At 43.4% G+C, this 23,686-nt stretch overlaps 1 protein-coding gene across 1 annotated transcript in view; it reads left to right on the forward strand.

Annotated features, from left to right (window-relative positions):
• USPL1 (ubiquitin specific peptidase like 1) overlaps window positions 1–23,686 on the forward strand; it is a 116,333-nt gene that overhangs the window by 40,697 nt on the left and 51,950 nt on the right. Inside the window, exons 2-7 of the mRNA XM_073583167.1 lie at window positions 16,156–16,187; window positions 17,755–17,799; window positions 17,983–18,021; window positions 18,875–18,921; window positions 19,237–19,540; window positions 20,962–21,003. The gene's annotated coding sequence lies outside the window, so the exon portion shown is untranslated. The remainder of the gene's footprint in view (window positions 1–16,155; window positions 16,188–17,754; window positions 17,800–17,982; window positions 18,022–18,874; window positions 18,922–19,236; window positions 19,541–20,961; window positions 21,004–23,686) is intronic.

Below are 23,686 nucleotides of genomic sequence, written 5' to 3' on the forward strand. Positions count from 1 at the left end.
AGACCCTGTGTTGACTATCGGGAACTTAATAAGGTAACCATACGAAATCGTTACCCTTTGCCTCTGATTCCCGAATTACTGGAAAGAGTCCGCCATGCTAAAGTGTTCTCTAAACTAGATCTTCGTGGGGCTTATAATTTGGTGCGTATTCGTCCAGGGGATGAGTGGAAGACAGCATTCAGATGCCGGTATGGACACTTTGAATATCTTGTGATGCCCTTCGGCCTTTGTAACGCCCCTGCAACGTTTCAACACCTTGCTAACGACATTTTCAGAGATTTGTTGGACCAGTTTGTGGTGATCTATTTGGATGATATACTAATCTTTTCTGACTCTCTACAGGAACATGAAATACATGTCAAGACTGTTTTAAGACGTCTGAAAGAGAACCATCTGTATATTAAGCCGGAGAAATGCGAGTTCCATCGTTCTGAGATACAGTTCTTAGGGTATATCATCTCTCCCCAGGGGCTGAACATGGAATCCGGTAAGATTCAGGCTATCCTTGACTGGCCGGTACCCAAGAACGTTAAGGAGGTCCAACGTTTTATTGGTTTTGCAAATTTCTACAGACGCTTTATTTGAAATTTTTCTGATATTGTCCGTCCCATTACTTCCTTGACAAAGAAGGAAAAGCCCTTTAAGTGGTCATCACAGGCTCAAGAAGCTTTCGATCGGCTTAAGATCTGTTTCACCTCAGCACCACTGTTGATACACCCAGATCCAACACTCTCTTTCATTGTGGAGGTGGACGCTTCCGATAATGCTTTGGGGGCGATTCTCTCCCAAAGGACTGGAGAGAAGGGTCTGCTACATCCTTGTGCTTTCTTTTCCCGTAGACTAACCTCAGCAGAGAAGAATTACGACATGGGAGACAAGGAATTGCTGGCCATTATTGCGGCTTTCAAAGAATGGAGACATCATCTGCAAGGAGCTGCACAACAGATCATAGTGCTAACTGACCATCGCAATTTAGAGTTCCTTAGATCCGCTAGATGTCTTTCTCCTCGTCAGGCTCGTTGGAACTTATTTTTAAACCAATTTAACTTTGTTATCTCGTACCGTCCAGGTTCTCGTAATGGGAAGGCTGATGCTTTATCCCGAATCCATGCTGCGGATTCCGTACCTGGAGCCCCGCCCAAGACCATTCTATCGGATGCCAATTTCATCGGAGTTATCCACGACCAGGACTTGTAGAAGGAGTGCAGGGAGGCTTATGACGGTGATGTATTTCTGGCCAACCCACCAGTGGATATTAATCTTGTCTTTAAGGGTGGCATGTGGTTCAGAGATCGACGTATCTACGTCCCTGAGGTCGTCCGTCTGCAGATCCTCAAGTTGGTACATGACTCCAAGTTGGCTGGTCATAGGGGGGTACAGAAGACACAAGAGTTCCTGAGCCGATTCTTCTGGTGGCCAACGTGCCTGAAGGATACCAAGGACTATGTGCTCTCTTGCGAGGTATGTGCTCGTTACAAGACTCCTCATGTGGCACCTACGGGTCTTCTACAACCATAACCTGTTCCATCTCGCCCTTGGGGGTCTATATCAATGGACTTTATCGTGGAGCTGCCCACATCGGGGGGCATGAATACAATCATGGTGGTAGTTGATCGCCTGACCAAAGCTGCCCATTTTGTTCCGTGCACCGGCCTACCCTCAGCTAAAGATACAGTGAACTTGGTTATACAGAATGTCTTTCGGTTACATGGGGTCCCGGATGAGATCATCTCTGACCGGGGAGTACAGTTCACTTCAAGATTCTGGAAGGGGTTTTGCTCTGCACTCAATATTAAGGTCTGTCTCTCTTCCGCTTACCATCCCCAGACTAATGGTCAGACGGAATGGACCAACCAGACGCTGGAACAATATCTAAGATGCTATGTCAGCCATCTCCAGGATGACTGGTTGGAGTTGCTGCCATTAGCCGAATTTTCATATAACAATTCTCAGAGCGCCTCCACTAAATTTACACCTTTCTTTGCCAATCTGGGTTATCATCCGTGTATCTTACCTAGGTCGCCAATTAATTCTCCGGTTCCGGCAGTGGAGGAAAGACTGACTGCGCTGAGGCAAAATCTGGAAGTTCTGAAGGAATCCCTGACCACAGCTCAAGAACGTTATAAGAAATCGGCTGATAGATTCCGTAAACCTGCACCCATGTTCAAGGTAGGAGATTCCGTGTGGTTAGCAACTAAGAATCTGAAGTTAAACGTTCCTTCACAGAAACTTGGACAGAAATTCATTGGCCCTTTCAAGATCAACGGTATTGTGAGCTCTGTGGCCTGCCGGCTGAAGCTGCCTAGGACTATGAAGGTACACCCAGTTTTTCATGTATCTTTACTAAAGCCTGTATCTCCTAATACCTTCCAGGGACGTGTTGTGCCACCTCCGCAGCCTGTGGTGATTGGTGACCAAGAACAATTTGTGGTGGAGGAAATTAGTGATTCCAGGATTCGCAGGAATCGGCTCCAATATCTGATAAGATGGCAGGGATATTCCCCTGAGGAAGACTCTTGGGAACCTGTGGAAAACATCAATGCCCAACAGAAGATTTCTCATTTTCATCGGAGATTCCCTGACAAACCAGGTCCAGGATCGTCCTGAGGCCGCTTCTAAGGAGGGAGTAATGTCAGGACTCTGAACATTTTTACCTTTTTGCATTACTGCCCTTTTCCAAGATGGTGTCCTTGGTCTCATGTGCATTGTGTCCTCCTGCTATAAAACTCCACCCCAGCCTTCAGTCTGTGCTTGAGTATTCTGCCTTGCATCCAGCTCCTGACCTCTGATTGCTCCCTGGCTATATACCGTCTCCTGTGAACCTGTGTGGTGATCCTGCTGCTCTGCTCTGAGTTCCTGCTGCATACTCCAGTTTCCAGAACTCTTCTTCCTCTGCTGCTCGTGTTTCACTTCCATCTGCATTTGCTGGACATGTAAGCTGTTCCTGCTCTGCAAGAGCCTGAGACTATTTTCCTGGTCAAGCTAAGATAGGATTTGAACTGCCTTTTAAGCTTAGCTATCTGTGTCTGGACTAAGACAAGGATTTATTCATGCCAAGTATCCTGAAGAAATAACTGTGCTTCATAGACTTTTTGCTTGATTGCATCTTCCTCTGAAGTTCCTATAGACTGCTAAGCTGCTTCTTATATTTTCTCCAAGTGTTATGGACTTGAGTTTCTTTCTGCATCTGTTGTATCACCGTGTGTTAATATAGACTTTATCACTTATAAAGCTGTGTCCTGTAGTCATCTTGTTCCACGCACAGAGTCTCCTGAGTTATCCCCTATAATTATTACATGCTCCTGCCAGAGTAGAAATAAATGGTAAATGGGTGTTCCTCGGTGTGCAGCTAGGAGCGTGGTCAAAATTTGCTGCAGCATGCTACATTTGCCATATTATTTGCCCAGCTTTCTGTTCTTCAAAAGTTGGGAAGTATGAAATAAAGCTTAAATAATTAATACTGCATAATGAACGCTATAAAAACAAAACACAATAAAGAAAAAAGCATATCTCTGTTTATATCTGCTCCTCCCACAAAAGCTTACCAAAAAGGTATACAATACATGCTACTGTATGTAGGCAAAGTGACATAAATAGAAAAATAACAGGTGAAATTAGGATGAGGAGCCCAACCCCACAATCCCACCAACACTGGAAACACTGACCAAACCGCAAATAACCAAATGTGGAAAATTGTAAGTAGAGATAAGGAATGGCCTGCTCTCAAAGTGATTTGAATGTATAAATCATTGCAAAACAATACATAAAATATATACAAATTTTCTAAATAAACATATTTCTAAAGATTCTATTAACATGAAATTCTCACCAGATGTTGGTGAGAATCCAATCAAACACATCCAATCCACAAAGACAAAAAAATCAAATCATAGCTGTCCATAAATTAAGTTATGTGTGAATATAACTTATTGTGTTATAGTGTTGCTATTGTGAAAAAATGGTAAATAAACAATGAAACAAATAAGACATGAATATAATATCACCTCAATCCAAGAGAAAAGAAAAAAAAGGGGAATGTCACAATTTAAAAAAATCATACATTGAATGTTGTTAAGAAATATTATTTGTGTATATGGCAGTAGTGAAGAGTAATATTGCATATATGTATAAGTAGCTCACAGTGTGTAATATTGTTGATGCACACTATGTACCCACATACACACTATTTGTTACAGTGTAAGGGAATGTGCACGTCAACCTTTTGCCATGAAAACCTGAACATCTTACTGTCCCAGCAAAGAGAAGTGCAGTAAATAAAGCAAAGCTTTTTGATAAATAAAAGGTATTTAGAAAAATGTTTAATATTTAATGTGTATTATTTATTTTATTACATTTCTCAAAGAACCCCTTTAAGGCCAAAACCAGTTGTGTCCATAAGGGGTTAGAAGCCCATTTCATGTATAGAGCATTGGCTGTAGGTGACTGCCGGTTATGAGGTCGCGGAATCTTGTGACACAATGGTGACATAGAATCAACTGTCGAGCGGAACTCCTCTGAGGGTTTCAGTTAGTGGAGTGTGAGTAACATCATTTATATTAGCTCCTGATTTATGTCCTATTTTATCCCATGAGTCTGTGACTTTAGCTCCTGATTTATGTTCCACCACAGACCCGGGCAAAGTGTGGCCCATAGGCCGCACCGTGCCCTCCCACCTGCGCCTGCTCCTTGTTCCACTGTCTCTATCTGCGCTTACTTCATCAATCAATCAATCAATCAAATTTATTATCGCCAAGTACATATTACATATATACAAGGAATTCTTTGTGGCAAAGAGGCAACATAATATATAACAACAGATACAACAAGTAACATCTAACAAGACAGATACAGTATATAGTCTACACTTGACGATTTAATAGTTGAACAGAGAATGGATAGAAGCTGTTCATATGGCGGTTAGTGCTGCATTTGGGGACTCTGAAGCGACGTCCTGAAGGGAGTAGTTGGAATGAGGAGTGTCCTGGGTGAGAGGGATCGGATGAAATTTTCAATGCGTGGGATCGAATACTCTTATAAAGATCCTGGATTTTAGGCAGGGGGGAACCTATAATTCTCTCTGCTGTTCTGAAAGTCCTTTGTAAGCGGAGTTTGTCATGCGCAGTGGCTCCCCCATACCAGACTCTCAGAGAGGAACAAATCACAGATCTGATGACAGCATTAAAGAATAAGATCAGCAGATTCTTAGACAAACCATATCTTTTCAGCTGACGCAGGAAGAACATCCTCTGTTGTGCTTTTCTTATAACAGCATCCACGTTTTTCCCCCATTTAAGATCATGAGAGATAACACCAAGGAATTTGGTCTCTGTGACCCTAAGAACCACTTCGTCATGGATGTAGATTGGAAGTATCTCATGTTGATCTTTCCTAAAATCCACAACCTTCTCAGCAGTTTTTTTAGTGTTGAGTACAAGATTTTTGGCTTTACACCAGTCACATTCTTTTCACCTCACTCCGATACAAGTCTTCAGCATTTCCCCTGATGAGACCAATCAGTGTCATATCATCGGCAAATTTCAAGATTTTTACTGAGTCTGCTGAAGAGATGCAATCATTCGTATAGAGAGAAAACAGTAACGGGGACAAAACACACCCCTGAGGTGCCCCGATGTTTGTGACCAAGGTGTCCGAAGTGAATGGTCCAACTTTTACACTCTGTATCCTGGCTGTCAGGAAGTTATAAATCCACAAGCATAAGTTGAGAGGGACTCCAAGAGCTACCATTTTCTTATGAAGTAAATTCGGATCAATGGTATTGAACGCTGAGCTAAAGTCCATGAAAAGAATTCGGACATATGAGTGCAGTTCATCTGCACTCAGTTCATCAAGCTGTGTCCTGTAGTCATCTTGTTCCACGCACAGAGTCTCCTGAGTTATCCCCTATAATTATTACATGCTCCTGCCAGAGTAGAAATAAATGGTAAATGGGTGTTCCTCGGTGTGCAGCTAGGAGCGTGGTCAAAATTTGCTGCAGCATGCTACATTTGCCATATTATTTGCCCAGCTTTCTGTTCTTCAAAAGTTGGGAAGTATGAAATAAAGCTTAAATAATTAATACTGCATAATGAACGCTATAAAAACAAAACACAATAAAGAAAAAAGCATATCTCTGTTTATATCTGCTCCTCCCACAAAAGCTTACCAAAAAGGTATACAATACATGCTACTGTATGTAGGCAAAGTGACATAAATAGAAAAATAACAGGTGAAATTAGGATGAGGAGCCCAACCCCACAATCCCACCAACACTGGAAACACTGACCAAACCGCAAATAACCAAATGTGGAAAATTGTAAGTAGAGATAAGGAATGGCCTGCTCTCAAAGTGATTTGAATGTATAAATCATTGCAAAACAATACATAAAATATATACAAATTTTCTAAATAAACATATTTCTAAAGATTCTATTAACATGAAATTCTCACCAGATGTTGGTGAGAATCCAATCAAACACATCCAATCCACAAAGACAAAAAAATCAAATCATAGCTGTCCATAAATTAAGTTATGTGTGAATATAACTTATTGTGTTATAGTGTTGCTATTGTGAAAAAATGGTAAATAAACAATGAAACAAATAAGACATGAATATAATATCACCTCAATCCAAGAGAAAAGAAAAAAAAGGGGAATGTCACAATTTAAAAAAATCATACATTGAATGTTGTTAAGAAATATTATTTGTGTATATGGCAGTAGTGAAGAGTAATATTGCATATATGTATAAGTAGCTCACAGTGTGTAATATTGTTGATGCACACTATGTACCCACATACACACTATTTGTTACAGTGTAAGGGAATGTGCACGTCAACCTTTTGCCATGAAAACCTGAACATCTTACTGTCCCAGCAAAGAGAAGTGCAGTAAATAAAGCAAAGCTTTTTGATAAATAAAAGGTATTTAGAAAAATGTTTAATATTTAATGTGTATTATTTATTTTATTACATTTCTCAAAGAACCCCTTTAAGGCCAAAACCAGTTGTGTCCATAAGGGGTTAGAAGCCCATTTCATGTATAGAGCATTGGCTGTAGGTGACTGCCGGTTATGAGGTCGCGGAATCTTGTGACACAATGGTGACATAGAATCAACTGTCGAGCGGAACTCCTCTGAGGGTTTCAGTTAGTGGAGTGTGAGTAACATCATTTATATTAGCTCCTGATTTATGTCCTATTTTATCCCATGAGTCTGTGACTTTAGCTCCTGATTTATGTTCCACCACAGACCCGGGCAAAGTGTGGCCCATAGGCCGCACCGTGCCCTCCCACCTGCGCCTGCTCCTTGTTCCACTGTCTCTATCTGCGCTTACTTCATCAATCAATCAATCAATCAAATTTATTATCGCCAAGTACATATTACATATATACAAGGAATTCTTTGTGGCAAAGAGGCAACATAATATATAACAACAGATACAACAAGTAACATCTAACAAGACAGATACAGTATATAGTCTACACTTGACGATTTAATAGTTGAACAGAGAATGGATAGAAGCTGTTCATATGGCGGTTAGTGCTGCATTTGGGGACTCTGAAGCGACGTCCTGAAGGGAGTAGTTGGAATGAGGAGTGTCCTGGGTGAGAGGGATCGGATGAAATTTTCAATGCGTGGGATCGAATACTCTTATAAAGATCCTGGATTTTAGGCAGGGGGGAACCTATAATTCTCTCTGCTGTTCTGAAAGTCCTTTGTAAGCGGAGTTTGTCATGCGCAGTGGCTCCCCCATACCAGACTCTCAGAGAGGAACAAATCACAGATCTGATGACAGCATTAAAGAATAAGATCAGCAGATTCTTAGACAAACCATATCTTTTCAGCTGACGCAGGAAGAACATCCTCTGTTGTGCTTTTCTTATAACAGCATCCACGTTTTTCCCCCATTTAAGATCATGAGAGATAACACCAAGGAATTTGGTCTCTGTGACCCTAAGAACCACTTCGTCATGGATGTAGATTGGAAGTATCTCATGTTGATCTTTCCTAAAATCCACAACCTTCTCAGCAGTTTTTTTAGTGTTGAGTACAAGATTTTTGGCTTTACACCAGTCACATTCTTTTCACCTCACTCCGATACAAGTCTTCAGCATTTCCCCTGATGAGACCAATCAGTGTCATATCATCGGCAAATTTCAAGATTTTTACTGAGTCTGCTGAAGAGATGCAATCATTCGTATAGAGAGAAAACAGTAACGGGGACAAAACACACCCCTGAGGTGCCCCGATGTTTGTGACCAAGGTGTCCGAAGTGAATGGTCCAACTTTTACACTCTGTATCCTGGCTGTCAGGAAGTTATAAATCCACAAGCATAAGTTGAGAGGGACTCCAAGAGCTACCATTTTCTTATGAAGTAAATTCGGATCAATGGTATTGAACGCTGAGCTAAAGTCCATGAAAAGAATTCGGACATATGAGTGCAGTTCATCTGTATGATCCAAAATGTACTTCAGTGCCAGATTGACAGTGTCATTTGCCGAACGATTCTCCTTATAGGCAAACTGAAGCGGGTCTCATAGCTTCTGCGTGAATTTTATCAGGTGGGACATCATAATTCTTTCGAAGACTTTCATAGCTACAGATGTGAGTGCTACTGGTCTATAGTCGTTCATTGGTGGAGGAAGGGCCTCTGGCTGTGTATTGCTCATGCAGTATATAGGGAGGCTGTGTGGGGCTCATGCTGTATATAGGGAGGGTGTGTGGAGCTCATGCTGCATATAGGAAGGCTGTATGGGGCTCATGCTGTACATAGGAAGGCTGTATGGGGCTCATGCTGTATATAGGGAGGCTGTATGGGGCTCATGCTGTATATAGGGAGGCTGTATGGGGCTCATGCTGCATATAGGGAGGCTGTGTGGGACTCATGCTGTATATAGGGAGGCTGTATGGGGCTCATGCTGTATATAGGAAGGCTGTATGGGGCTCCTGCTGTATATAGGGAGGCGGTATGGGGCTCATGCTGTATATAGGGAGGCTGTATGGGGCTCATGCTATATATAGGGAGGCTGTGTGGGACTCATGCTGTATATAGAGAGGCTGTATGGGGCTCATGCTGTATATAGGGAGGCTGTATGGGGCTCATGCTGTATATAGGGAGGCTGTATGGGACTCATGCTGTATATAGGGAGGCTGTATGGGGCTCATGCTGTATATAGGTAGGCTGTGTGGGGCTCATGCTGTATATAGGGAGGCTGTATGGGGCTCATGCAGTATTTAGGGAGGCTGTATGGGGCTCATGCTGTATATAGGAAGGCTGTATGGGGCTCATGCTGTATATAGGAAGGCTGTGTGGAGCTCATGCTGCATATAGGAAGGCTGTATGGGGCTCATGCTGTATATAGGGAGGCTGTGTGGGACTCATGCTGTATATAGGGAGGCTGTATGGGGCTCATGCTGTATATAGGAAGGCTGTATGGGTCTCATGCTGTATATAGGGAGGCTGTATGGGGCTCATGCTGTATATAGGAAGGCTGTATGGGGCTCATGCTGTATATAGGGAGGCTGTGAGGGGTTAAGGCTGTATATAGGGAGGCTGTGTGAGGCTCATGCAGTATATAGGAAGGCTGTATGGGGCTCATGCTGTATATAGGAAGGCTGTATGGGGCTCATGCTGTATATAGGGAGGCTGTATGGGGCTCATGCTGTATATAGGAAGGCTGTGTGGGGCTCATGCTGTATATAGGGAGGCTGTGTGGAGCTCATGCTGCATATAGGAAGGCTGTATGGGGCTCATGCTGTATATAGGGAGGCTGTATCTGGCTCATGCTGTATATAGGAAGGCTGTATGGGGCTCATGCTGTATATAGGGAGGCGGTATGGGGCTCATGCTGTATATAGGGAGGCTGTATGGGGCTCATGCTGTATATAGGGAGGCTGTGTGGGACTCATGCTGTATATAGGGAGGCTGTATGGGGCTCATGCTGTATATAGGAAGGCTGTATGGGGCTCATGCTGTATATAGGGAGGCTGTATGGGGCTCATGCTGTATATAGGGAGGCTGTATGGGGCTCATGCTGTATATAGGGAGGCTGTGTGGGGCTCATGCTGTATATAGGGAGGCTGTGTGAGGCTCATGCAGTATATAGGAAGGCTGTATGGGGCTCATGCTGTATATAGGAAGGCTGTATGGGGCTCATGCTGTATATAGGGAGGCTGTATGGGGCTCATGCTGTATATAGGAAGGCTGTGTGGGGCTCATGCTGTATATAGGGAGGCTGTGTGGAGCTCATGCTGCATATAGGAAGGCTGTATGGGGCTCATGCTGTATATAGGGAGGCTGTATCTGGCTCATGCTGTATATAGGAAGGCTGTATGGGGCTCATGCTGTATATAGGAAGGCTGTGTGGGGATCATGCTGTATATAGGAAGGCTTTATGGGGCTCATGCTGTATATAGGGAGGCTGTGAGGGGTTAAGGCTGTATATAGGGAGGCTGTGTGAGGCTCATGCAGTATATAGGAAGGCTGTATGGGGCTCATGCTGTATATAGGAAGGCTGTATGGGGCTCATGCTGTATATAGGGAGGCTGTATGGGGCTCATGCTGTATATAGGAAGGCTGTGTGGGGCTCATGCTGTATATAGGGAGGCTGTGTGGAGCTCATGCTGCATATAGGAAGGCTGTATGGGGCTCATGCTGTATATAGGGAGGCTGTATCTGGCTCATGCTGTATATAGGAAGGCTGTATGGGGCTCATGCTGTATATAGGGAGGCGGTATGGGGCTCATGCTGTATATAGGGAGGCTGTATGGGGCTCATGCTGTATATAGGGAGGCTGTGTGGGACTCATGCTGTATATAGGGAGGCTGTATGGGGCTCATGCTGTATTTAGGAAGGCTGTATGGGGCTCATGCTGTATATAGGGAGGCTGTATGGGGCTCATGCTGTATATAGGGAGGCTGTATGGGGCTCATGCTGTATATAGGGAGGCTGTGTGGGGCTCATGCTGTATATAGGGAGGCTGTGTGAGGCTCATGCTGTATATAGGAAGGCTGTATGGGGCTCATGCTGTATATAGGAAGGCTGTATGGGGCTCATGCTGTATATAGGGAGGCTGTATGGGGCTCATGCTGTATATAGGAAGGCTGTGTGGGGCTCATGCTGTATATAGGGAGGCTGTGTGGAGCTCATGCTGCATATAGGAAGGCTGTATGGGGCTCATGCTGTATATAGGGAGGCTGTATCTGGCTCATGCTGTATATAGGAAGGCTGTATGGGGCTCATGCTGTATATAGGAAGGCTGTGTGGGGATCATGCTGTATATAGGAAGGCTTTATGGGGCTCATGCTGTATATAGGGAGGCTGTGTAGGGCTCATGCTGTATATAGGGAAGCTGTGTGGGGCTCATGCTGTATATAGGGAAGCTGTGTGGAGCTGATGCTGTATATAGGGAGGCTGTATGGGGCTCATGCTGTATATAGGAAGGCTGTATGGGGCTCATGCTGTATATAGGGAGGCTGTATGGGGCTCATGCTGTATATAGGGAGGCTGTATGGGGCTCATGCTGCATATAGGGAGGCTGTATGGGGCTCATGCTGTATATAGGGAGGCTGTGTGGGGCTCATGCTGTATATAGGGAGGCTGTGTGGAGCTCATGCTGCATATAGGAAGGCTGTATGGGGCTCATGCTGTATATAGGGAGGCTGTATGGGGCTCATGCTGTATATAGGAAGGCTTTGTGGGGCTCATGCTGTATATAGGGAGGCTGTGTGGGGCTCATGCTGTATATAGGAAGGCTGTGTGGGGATCATGCTGTATATAGGAAGGCTGTGTGGGGTTCATGCTGTATATAGGAAGGCTGTATGGGGCTCATGCTGTATATAGGGAGGCTGTGTGGGGCTCATGCTGTATATAGGAAGGCTGTGTCGGGATCATGCTGTATATAGGGAGGCTGTGTGGGGCTCATGCTGTATATAGGGAGGCTGTGTGGAGCTCATGCTGTATATAGGGAGGCTGTGTGGAGCTCATGCTGTATATAGGAAGGCTGTGTGGGGCTCATGCTGTATATAGGGAGGCTGTATGGGGCTCATGCTGTATATAGGGAGGCTGTATGGGGCTCATGCTGTATAAAGGGAGGCTGTATGGGGCTCATGCTGTATATAGGAAGGCTGTATGGGGCTCATGCTGTATATAGGAAGGCTGTGTGGAGCTCATGCTGTATATAGGAAGGCTGTATGGGGCTCATGCTGTATATAGGAAGGCTGTGTGGAGCTCATGCTGTATATAGGAAGGCTGTATGGGGCTCATGCTGTATATATGGAGGCTGTGTGGGGCTTATGCTGTATATAGGGAGGCTGTATGGGGCTCATTGTGTATATAGGAAGGCTGTATGGGGCTCATGCTGTATATAGGGAGGCTGTGTGGGGCTCATGCAATATATAGGGAGGCTGTATGGGGCTCATGCTGTATATAGGAAGGCTGTATGGGGCTCATGCTGTATATAGGAAGGCTGTGTGGAGCTCATGCTGTATATAGGAAGGCTGTATGGGGCTCATGCTGTATATATGGAGGCTGTGTGGGGCTTATGCTGTATATAGGGAGGCTGTGTGGGGCTCATGCTGTATATAGGGAGGCTGTGTGGGGCTCATGCTGTATATAGGAAGACTGTATGGGGCTCATGCTGTATATAGGAAGGCTGTATGGGGCTCATGCTGTATATAGGAAGGCTGTATGGGGCTCATGCTGTATATAGGAAGGCTGTATGGGGCTCATGCTGTATATAGGAAGGCTGTGTAGAGCTCATGCTGTATATAGGAAGGCTGTATGGGGCTCATGCTGTATATATGGAGGCTGTGTGGGGCTTATGCTGTATATAGGGAGGCTGTGTGGGGCTCATGCTGTATATAGGGAGGCTGTGTGGAGCTCATGCTGTATATAGGAAGGCTGTATGGGGCTCATGCTGTATATAGGAAGACTGTATGGGGCTCATGCTGTATATAGGAAGGCTGTATGGGGCTCATGCTGTATATAGGAAGGCTGTGTGGAGCTCATGCTGTATATAGGAAGGCTGTATGGGGCTCATGCTGTATATATGGAGGCTGTGTGGGGCTTATGCTGTATATAGGGAGGCTGTGTGGGGCTCATGCTGTATATAGGGAGGCTGTGTGGAGCTCATGCTGTATATAGGAAGGCTGTATGGGGCTCATGCTGTATATAGAGAGGCTGTGTGGGGCTCATGCTGTATATAGGGAGGCTGTATGGGGCTCATGCTGTATATAGGGAGGCTGTATGGGGCTCATGCTGTATACAGGAAGGCTGTATGGGGCTCATGCAGTATATAGGAAGGCTGTGTGGAGCTCATGCTGTATATAGGGAGGCTGTATGGGGCTCATGCTGTATAAAGGGAGGCTGTATGGGGCTCATGCTGTATATAGGAAGGCTGTATGGGGCTCATGCTGTATATAGGAAGGCTGTGTGGAGCTCATGCTGTATATAGGAAGGCTGTATGGGGCTCATGCTGTATATAGGAAGGCTGTGTGGAGCTCATGCTGTATATAGGAAGGCTGTATGGGGCTCATGCTGTATATATGGAGGCTGTGTGGGGCTTATGCTGTATATAGGGAGGCTGTATGGGGCTCATTGTGTATATAGGAAGGCTGTATGGGGCTCATGCTGTATATAGGGAGGCTGTGTGGGGCTCATGCAGTATATAGGGAGGCTGTATGGGGCTCATGCTGTATATAGGAAGGCTGTATGGGGCTCATGCTGTATATAGGAAGGCTGTGTGGAGCTCATGCTGTATATAGGAAGGCTGTATGGGGCTCATGCTGTATATATGGAGGCTGTGTGGGGCTTATGCTGTATATAGGGAGGCTGTGTGGGGCTCATGCTGTATATAGGGAGGCTGTGTGGGGCTCATGCTGTATATAGGAAGACTGTATGGGGCTCATGCTGTATATAGGAAGGCTGTATGGGGCTCATGCTGTATATAGGAAGGCTGTATGGGGCTCATGCTGTATATAGGAAGGCTGTATGGGGCTCATGCTGTATATAGGAAGGCTGTGTGGAGCTCATGCTGTATATAGGAAGGCTGTATGGGGCTCATGCTGTATATATGGAGGCTGTGTGGGGCTTATGCTGTATATAGGGAGGCTGTGTGGGGCTCATGCTGTATATAGGGAGGCTGTGTGGAGCTCATGCTGTATATAGGAAGGCTGTATGGGGCTCATGCTGTATATAGGAAGACTGTATGGGGCTCATGCTGTATATAGGAAGGCTGTATGGGGCTCATGCTGTATATAGGAAGGCTGTGTGGAGCTCATGCTGTATATAGGAAGGCTGTATGGGGCTCATGCTGTATATATGGAGGCTGTGTGGGGCTTATGCTGTATATAGGGAGGCTGTGTGGGGCTCATGCTGTATATAGGGAGGCTGTGTGGAGCTCATGCTGTATATAGGAAGGCTGTATGGGGCTCATGCTGTATATAGAGAGGCTGTGTGGGGCTCATGCTGTATATAGGGAGGCTGTATGGGGCTCATGCTGTATATAGGGAGGCTGTATGGGGCTCATGCTGTATACAGGAAGGCTGTATGGGGCTCATGCAGTATATAGGAAGGCTGTGTGGAGCTCATGCTGTATATAGGAAGGCTGTATGGGGCTCATGCTGTATATATGGAGGCTGTGTGGGGCTTATGCTGTATATAGGGTGGCTGTGTGTGGCTCTTACAGTATATAATGGACTGTTGCGGGGCTCATGATATTTAGAAGGGGTTGTATTGGAATTCAAACGATATATAGGGGGATGTCAGCATACTAAATTCTTCTCAATATTAAGTGATACAATTAATATTAACATAATTATCAAGAATATAATAATTATAATCAATACATTGATATTAATATTGAGCAGAATTTCACGGTCTATCATGTGGCCCCTAGGGAAAATTAATTGCCCATCCCTGTCTTATCACATCCCATGTGTCTGTGACTCACGATCCTCATTTCACTCATTCTCTAATAATATCTCAACTTTTGTTTTGCTAATGTGCAAACTGTCATCTATCCAACCGGCCTTCTCTCTTTGTATCCATCATCCATCCATGCGAACAATAGAGTGCAATGTATAGGTTAGGTTTAATTAGGAATATAGAAATAATTGCCATAATTTAATTTTAATTTTTACCATTTTTTCACATATTGCATAATATTTAGAGTGTCTAAAAAGTAAAGTTTTTGCTTGTGGAGGCGCCAAGTTGGTGTGGGGAGACTTATAGGCCAAGTAATGCTCATCTGAGAATTTTAATATGCAAGGTGCCTGTTCAGAGGAACATTTGCACTGATAAGAAGCAAAAAAGCACAAAACCATTGTCTGTAAACAGAGCTTCTGGTTTGGCTTCCTATCCAAAGTCATGCGCCAAGGCTCATTAAAGGTTCGATATTGACTTTTAGGATTGCCGCCTCTAATGGGTGGCTCTAGAGCTCCTGTCCTCTTCTTCTGTGAAGAGGCTATTAGCTTGATATTTAGATAATTACATTGATATCTCATAAAGTTTGGACTATAGGTAGGGAATATAAGAGGGTTATACAACATTTGAAAAATTCTCTCTTTTCTTCGAAAAACAGCGCCACATCTGTCTATTGGTTGTGTCTGGTATTACAGTTCAGCTCTATTCATCTCTAAGAAGCCGAGTTACAATGCCAAACACAAGCTGTGGACAGGAGCGGCGCTGTTTTTCAAGGAAAGATGTTTTTATAATCTTGCACAATTACTTACAACAGCATTTCATGGATACTGGATTGGTTGTAGGTTTTTGCCACTTCCGACAGTTGCTGTTGATTTGTAATCCATGAAATGGGATGACACCATACAGTGACATCATGGTACCTGCCGAGGGGACACTCAATAGAGGGCTGCAGATGGCAGTGAAGTGGAAAGAAACTTTGTATTAGCCTCTTTTTATGACCTTTATTATGTTCTGCTAGTTTCTCCTCTATAGGTGTTAACCCTGTAATGTCATGATGTGATTTTCCCATCCTTATAGATTTTCATTTTCCTTAAAAATTGAATCTTTATGTAGTTAATGAGCGGAGGTGCCAGTACCCGACCCTTCCCCTCTGCAGTTCTTCTCAAATATCAAAACAGGAATGTATGTAATACAATGTCTGCTATAATTTTTCTTTTTCTATCATTTTATAGTTTATGAGCGAGAATCTAGTGCGGAAAATGAGGTAAATGCTTACTTACTCTATATCTGCAATTAATCTGATAGACTAGGGCCACTGGATGGTAGAGAGTCACCTTCCATGTCACCCATAATCTCCTGCAATTCTGCTTCCCACAGGGAAACATTGCAGCTCCATGTGAGAATGGCTGATGACTCTGTATTACTGCCGAGCATTAGCCGAAGGGCACGTTCAGATGTGGTAGACTTATTGTGTCTAAATTTTTGGAGATTCATTCATGGGCCCCCTTCACACGTCGGTATAATATCAATAGTGGAAAAAACGATACCGGTGTCATCACTGTTTTAGATCAGTGTGAAATCAGTAAGCCATCAGTGTGTGTCATCGATATGGCTTCCGTGTCACCCAATGTGCCATCCGTGTTTTAGATTATTGTGTCATCCGTGTGCCATCAGTGTGCCAGTGTGTTATTGTGAGCCATCAGTGTGCCGTCAGTGTGCCATTGTTGGGGTGATCTCTTAAGGTGAGATCTTAGTGATTGCCTGCCCCTAACCTGATAAATATGAGCCAAGTGCATGCATAAAAGAAAGACATCGGATGCAGGGTCAGATGTGTGCTCCTCTCTAGGCAAGAGCTGGCACAGAACTGAACTTTATCAGTATAAACAAATGTTCATTTAGCAGACAGGAAGAGGCCGTTGCAGTTTCTCAACAGCCATTGTATCAGTCTGTGTTAGGTCCGTGCTAAGTCTATTCCATATATGGTCTTCAGTGTATCCACCTCACATTCCAAGGATTCCAGGGCATAGTTCCATGATGTAGACGCCATCTTGCCACACCACATATATTAATAGCTTATGTAAGGTTAATAATTTATTTCATTAGCCATTCTCTCCTTCACACCATCAGTGAGCCATCAGTGTGTCTCCCAATGGACACGTTTCGACTGCACTAAACAGTCTTACTCATGAGTAAGACTGCTTAAAGCAGTTGAATTGCGTCGACTGGGTCATGTTGACCATGAAATTTTATTTTGTACGCACTATATTTTCTTTTGAAAAATAAAAATCCAGTTCTGTTGAGCAGGACTCCAATTTTTTCTATTATCCTTGATGTGAGGTCAGAGCGAGGCCGGTGTCTGAGCCCCAGGTGGATGAGCATAGAGCAACTGGGTGAGCTGGAATCAAGTTTTTGTCTCCCAATGTACCATCATTGTTTTGGATTAGTGTGCCATCAGTGTGTCACCCATGTGCCATCTGTTTTTTCCCAGTATGGCTTAAGAAAACATTTACAGTACACAGATGCCATCCGTGTGCTGTACGTGTTGTACATGGACCCATAGACTTGTATTGGTCTCTGTTGTCTGTGCTGCTGGTAAAATGCGGACATGTGAGTAGTCCACTAGGTTATAACGAGTATGCATAGGTATGTGTCTCCCGTACGGGTGAAAACGGCTGCCAGACGCACTGGAAACATATAGATGTGAGGGGGACCTTACACTACGCCAGTTTTCTGGCAAACAAAAGTTGTACATTTTAGTGACCATTGACGATCTCCTGTTATCAGCTATGGAGCAGATACAATCATTCCTATTTGTCTTCCTTACTCTTCAGTAGGATGAAGTTAATAGAGCAGTATGAGGAGTACCTGTTTGAGAAGTATGTATATCATATATTATTGACCCCCTAGTCTCTCCCTGTAATGATCCACCACAGAGATGTTCGCTATGAGTCTGCATTGGTTATATTAAGGCTCAATAGTATCATTTATCTTCCTACCATCATGGTGAAAGTGTATGTGTAATATTATTCATTCTGTTTTCTTGGCTTTTTCTTTAATAGATGGATAAGGAGCATAAAGAGATGGGAGGTAGAATTCAAGTAGGTATCTTATTACATCTTCCTTCCACATTCACATAGGAGTAGTATGTGTACCAATAAGAGGAGGACTCCATGGTGGTGATATCATGGCATTACTGATCACACTCATGGGAATTTACAATGTTTCCATAAGGATAACATTGCTTTCAATAATAAATTAGACCCAAATTAATTCTTCATACTGTTTCTCATCCCTTTTATTCGTAGAATAACAATAAGGTCATGAGCAAATTACAGTAATGCTGCAAATTTATCTGGACTCTTGACTGACCAAGTGTTGTCCTGGAGCCGTAAATTAAAGGATCATCCTTCTGTGTAGTACAATCTATGTGATCGCAGAGCTAGAGAGATTTTGGAGGTTATGTCCATGCTGTTATCTTATTTTTTGTCTACTTTATAACTAGTTTTGTGTGTTTTATACTTTTTTGTTGTTTTCACCCCAATTACTCTATTTGTGCCTTTTTTAAGTCTATTTTACATGTGCTCACCTTTTTTACTTTGTTTTACGCTTTGTGGCCATAGTTTGGCAATTCCAGATGTTTTCACCTGATTCAACAATTGGGACTTTCTAAAAACTCATAAAATTTGGCATAATTTCACTCTAATCTTCCCCCTCATCCCTCTGATGTATTTTTGAGTATGCCAAAATGTGGGACCAAAAGTCACAAAAGCAATTCAAGAGAGATGAAAAACGTCCATTTTTGACTTTGAATTGAGCGCAGCATTTTGATTAATTTTGTGCCAAAACTGTAACTAACACCACAAGACAAAAAAGGAAAGTGACTTAAAAAAAGCCACAGATGATGAGCCAATGTGTTATTGATTCTAACCAGAGCTGTATGTTCTACTACAGGAGAGATTTCAAAGAGCATCCAGAGTGCCTTCCCTGGAGACAATCTTGTAAGTTGGTATAACAAACGGTAATATTTGTAAGCGGTTCTCCTATACATTCTATTGCCATAATCAATGCATCTATAAGGGGGATTGATGTAAGAAAGAGTTAGAAATTCATGAGGATTTCACATACCCTCATTGTCACTTTGCCACCATCAGCAGACACAGGCACACTCATGTATAAAAACTCTTCTAATACAAAATATTAGTGTGGTCCATCAACGCCAACCAGAATCCAGATTTCATCATCTCAGTTTCCTTTGAAATGATAGCGAAGATGCGACTGGTTGCTGTGAATAACATGGACACTTTTTCTTACAGCGATTTTCATGGATTATGCTTGGGAGTTTTATGAAAACCATTTCGATCCTCCATTCCCAGTCCACCATAAATAGCAGTCTTCATTCTGTTAATCGTTGGCAGCTGGAGGATAACAGTGATGATGGACAGAAATTCAGAAGTTTTAAGAACCATTTCTCATATAAAATGAATGATTATAACCACATTGGTAGTTTATGAGAGTTAGTAAATAGTGTCTATGTTATATATCCAATAGTGAGGAGGAGGAGGAGGACGTGATGGACAAAACATCTGAAGAGGAGGACATCAATGAGAACATCCGTTTGTAAGTAGTGAGATTATAACGTACTCACCGCTCCCAGAACAGCCCTCAGTCTCCTGGAAAAACTTACAAGGATACATCCATAGCAGTTGCATACAGTCAGATAACTTTATCTGTAGGCTTCCTAAGTGTCGATTGTTCTGCGAATGGTTGGCAACTAGATGATAGCAGTGACAATGGATAGAAATTCAGAAGTTTTTAGAAAAATTTCTCATATAAAATGAGTAATTGTAACGATAGCTTACGAGAGTTGCTAAATATAGTCTGTTATATATCCAATAGTGAAGAAGAGGAGGAGGAAGAGGAGGTAGAGGATGTGATAGACACATCAGAAGGCAATGAGAACATCAGATTGTAAGTAGAGAGGTAGTGAGATTATAACATACTCGCCAACACTCCCAGGACTTTCCTGAGTCGCTTGGAAATGTTACTCAATCATAAATCTATATCAGTTGTATACAGACTTTATCTGTAGATTTCATGTAGCCTCTTCTTCAATGTCGCCCTCATTTTGTCCCTACTTCATACCATGCCCCTCCCATACTACCACTTCTTCATCGTGAGCCTCCCCTCTCCATTCTCCTTTTCGAGCCTCCCCATGCTACCCTTTTTCCATACTGAGTCCTCAATTCTCCATAATGAACCCTTCTACACTAGCACTTTTCCATACTAAGAAGCCCCAGATTCTCCATATTGAGCTTCCTGTTCTCCATACTGAGACTCACCCAATTCTCCATATCGAGCCTATCTATACTCCATACTAAGTCCCCATTCTCCATACTGAGCACCCCCACACTTCCCCTTCTACATAACAAGCCTCCCAGGCTGCACCTTTTCCATATCGAGACCCCTCCATTCTCCACACTGAGATCACCCTTTCTCCATATCGAACCCCCTATGCTACTTATTCTCCATATTGAGCCCCCCCATGCTAACCTTTCTCCACACCAAGACCCCCTCTATTCTCCAAACCGAAATCCACCCATTCTCCATAATGAGCACCTCTCACACTACGCCATTTCCATATCCAGACGCCTCAGATTCACAACAAACTACCCCATTCTCCATACTGAAAAAATACAAGAAGTCAGCCCACCACTTTTAGTCCATCTAGATGTCCAGCTTGCGTCATATAGTGCTCCGCATGGACATGGGTGAATCAACCACAGTAGGATCCAATAATGAAGAATAACGTCCAGTGAATAATTCTCCATACTGAGCCCCTTCGGCTGCCTCCCTGTATCTTCAGTACTGCAGGGACATCTGCAATGTGATGAGATGACCTCTTTGTGCTGCCGTAATGACAGTAGTGTGAGCTTGCCGCTGCATGTTGAGTTATACAATTGATGGCAGCGGTGGGACCTGCGTGACCTCTCAGGTTGCGATCTTTGACACTTTCTAATGAAAACTTTTTTTTACTGTAGATATGAAATAAAGACAGCATGGGCCGAGGCAGAACCAATCCCGTAAGTAATAAGAGCAATTATGGCCGCATTTACTCCAATGTAACCTTGAACTTTTGAACGATGTCGTCATATTGTGACATAAGCGCAGGACATTACACAGGACAATATCACTATATAAATCCTCATAGACTGATCACACTGATAATGTGAACTGTATGTGTCTGAGCTAATAATTAGCATTGACACATATCTATATCATGTGGTGAAGTATATAAGACAAGTCATATCGGGCTAAGTTTGGTTCTATTATTTTACATGGAATTTGTGATAATTTCTTCTATTTCTCCAGCAGCAGAAGTGATAAAAAAAGAAAAAGTGAGCCCCCCCACCAAAGAAAGGAAAAGCTTCCCCCATTTTAGATAGAATAGATATTTGTCCAGTAGATATATAATTTCTCAAACCCCTACATATAGTAAACTTGCACACTTTAGTGCCTTTCATTAGCCTTGTTTAACCTAATAAATAAATAAATGACGTGGGGGTTTTCCCTATTTTGATAACCAGCAAAGGTAAAGCAGACAGCTGCAAGCTTATATCAAGCTGAGGTCCCTGGGTATTTGGCCTTTCCTAGCCTAAAAGCACCAGCCCACACCAGCCACATTAGTAATGCATCACATGAGATATGCCAATTTTGGCGCTTTGACTAGCTTTTTCCGATTTCCCTGGTGCGGTGGCAATCGGGGTAATTGTAGTTTGGGTTGATGTCAGCTGTAATTTGTCAAAACTCACAGCTGGCATCAAGCCTTGGATTTAGTAACGGAAATGTGTGTATCAGACACCCCCATTACTATCTCAGTAATTGAAAAATAAAAAACACACACACCACAAAAATACTTTATTTAAAAAAACACTCCAACACACTTTTCCTGGTTCACCAATTTATTACAAATTTTTTTTTAAAAAGCCATGCAGGACGGCAGTAATTCTCAGCAACACATTGACCTGTGTACACATGTGCTGCTGAGAACAATGCTTTTCTATGTGCACAGGATGATCATGTTAACGATTGTTCTGTGATCATGAAAGTGAGGTCATATCCAGTCTAAACATGCTATTAAGCGACTGCTGATCGGCTTCTTATAACAGGTCAGCGATCGTTTAAAGGCTGCAACTGACCAATGTAAATGCACCTTAGAGATCTAAGTGACTGACTCCGTGAAGACTTTTCTCAGCCACTGTTCATCTCTTCCCTCTTCTCCAGTCTTCAGCAACACATCCTGACACGGTTACCTTAAAAACAATAGTGTAATTATAATGCTGCCTGAATAAAAATAACCACCCATGTTGAGCCTTAAATAAGCCCTATGTTGTGCCCCTGAATAAATAACTGCCTCTCCTTGTGCTCCCTGTAAAAAATGACTCCACACTTTTGGTGCATGTTCTCCACTATTCTTTCCTAGAAATTATTTGCACCGCACTGTCTGCCCTAGTGAACTATGAGTGACAGCCGCACTATCTCCTCATAAATGAAAACCACCACACTGTCCGCTAAATTATAAATTCTACCCACCATATCTTCCTCACTTAAGTATGATCTCCACTGTCCTTACTTCACTGTCCACCTCATGTTGTCCACACTCGATACCGAGCCCCTCCCATGTTACCCCTTCCCTATACAAAGCCTTCCCTCCCCATTCTCCATACCAAGACCCCTTCATTCTCCATTCTGAGATCCCACACACTACCCTTTCTTTATTTCGAATTCCCCCATGCTACCTCTTTCCTTTATCGAGACCCCACATGCTAACCAGTCTCGATGCCAAGCCCACATCCATTCGCTATACCGACACCCACCATGCTACCCCTTTTCCATACTGAGCTGCTCCTGATTCTTAATACCTCGCCCTATTCTCCATACCAAGCCCCCATTTTCTATACTGAGCCCACCCCAAGCTTACCCCCTGTATCTTCGGCTCTATGAGCACTTACTTGCACCAGGCTCTCTTTTCCTCCTCTGCGGCACTCTGCAGTGATGACTGCAGTGTGATGAGGTGACCTCTTCGCGCTGCCTAGATGTCAACAGTGTGAGCACGCTGCTTATTGGTTTAGGAGCTCCACTGAACCAAGAAATGCTAGCATGCTCAGAAGTTCATTTGCATTCACATCACATTTATTGCCCCTTTAATTATGCATTTTATTTCTATTCATTGCCCGAATGCCCCCAATTATTCACCTGAAGCTCACGATGACTGACTTAGGCTTCATACTTGTTCAGTCCTCTTTGGCCTGAGACGGCTCCTGTATCTTACACCTGAAGTCCTAGTGCCAGCGGCGTGATGTCATCATTGCGCTACGATGTATCACTATTTACTACTGTAGTGCTGCGGTAGCACCGTACGCAGTGAAGAGGCAGTGACCCACAAAATTCAAACACAAAAGTCTTTTTATTATGTTATCTTCACACACAAAAGTCCAATCCACACAAGTGCATATAACGTCAGTGCATATAATTAGTATCCATTTCACCATTTGCAGAATATATATTACACGGCAACGTTCATTTTACAGACACTAAACACGCAGTCTTCCTCTGACTAGTTCCTGTGGGTGTCTATGCGCCGTATCCAAGACTCTTCACACAGCATTACATGTTGCAGGCACTACACACGCTAGTCCTCCTCTGACTGGTCCCCGTGAGTGCCCTGCACCGCGGTATCCCAGTCTCTGTTCACACAGCATCTCG

The sequence above is a fragment of the Dendrobates tinctorius genome, unplaced genomic scaffold (genome assembly GCF_039654945.1).
Source record: "Dendrobates tinctorius isolate UK_male_01 unplaced genomic scaffold, ASM3965494v1 ptg000075l, whole genome shotgun sequence".
Lineage (NCBI taxonomy): Eukaryota > Metazoa > Chordata > Amphibia > Anura > Dendrobatidae > Dendrobates > Dendrobates tinctorius.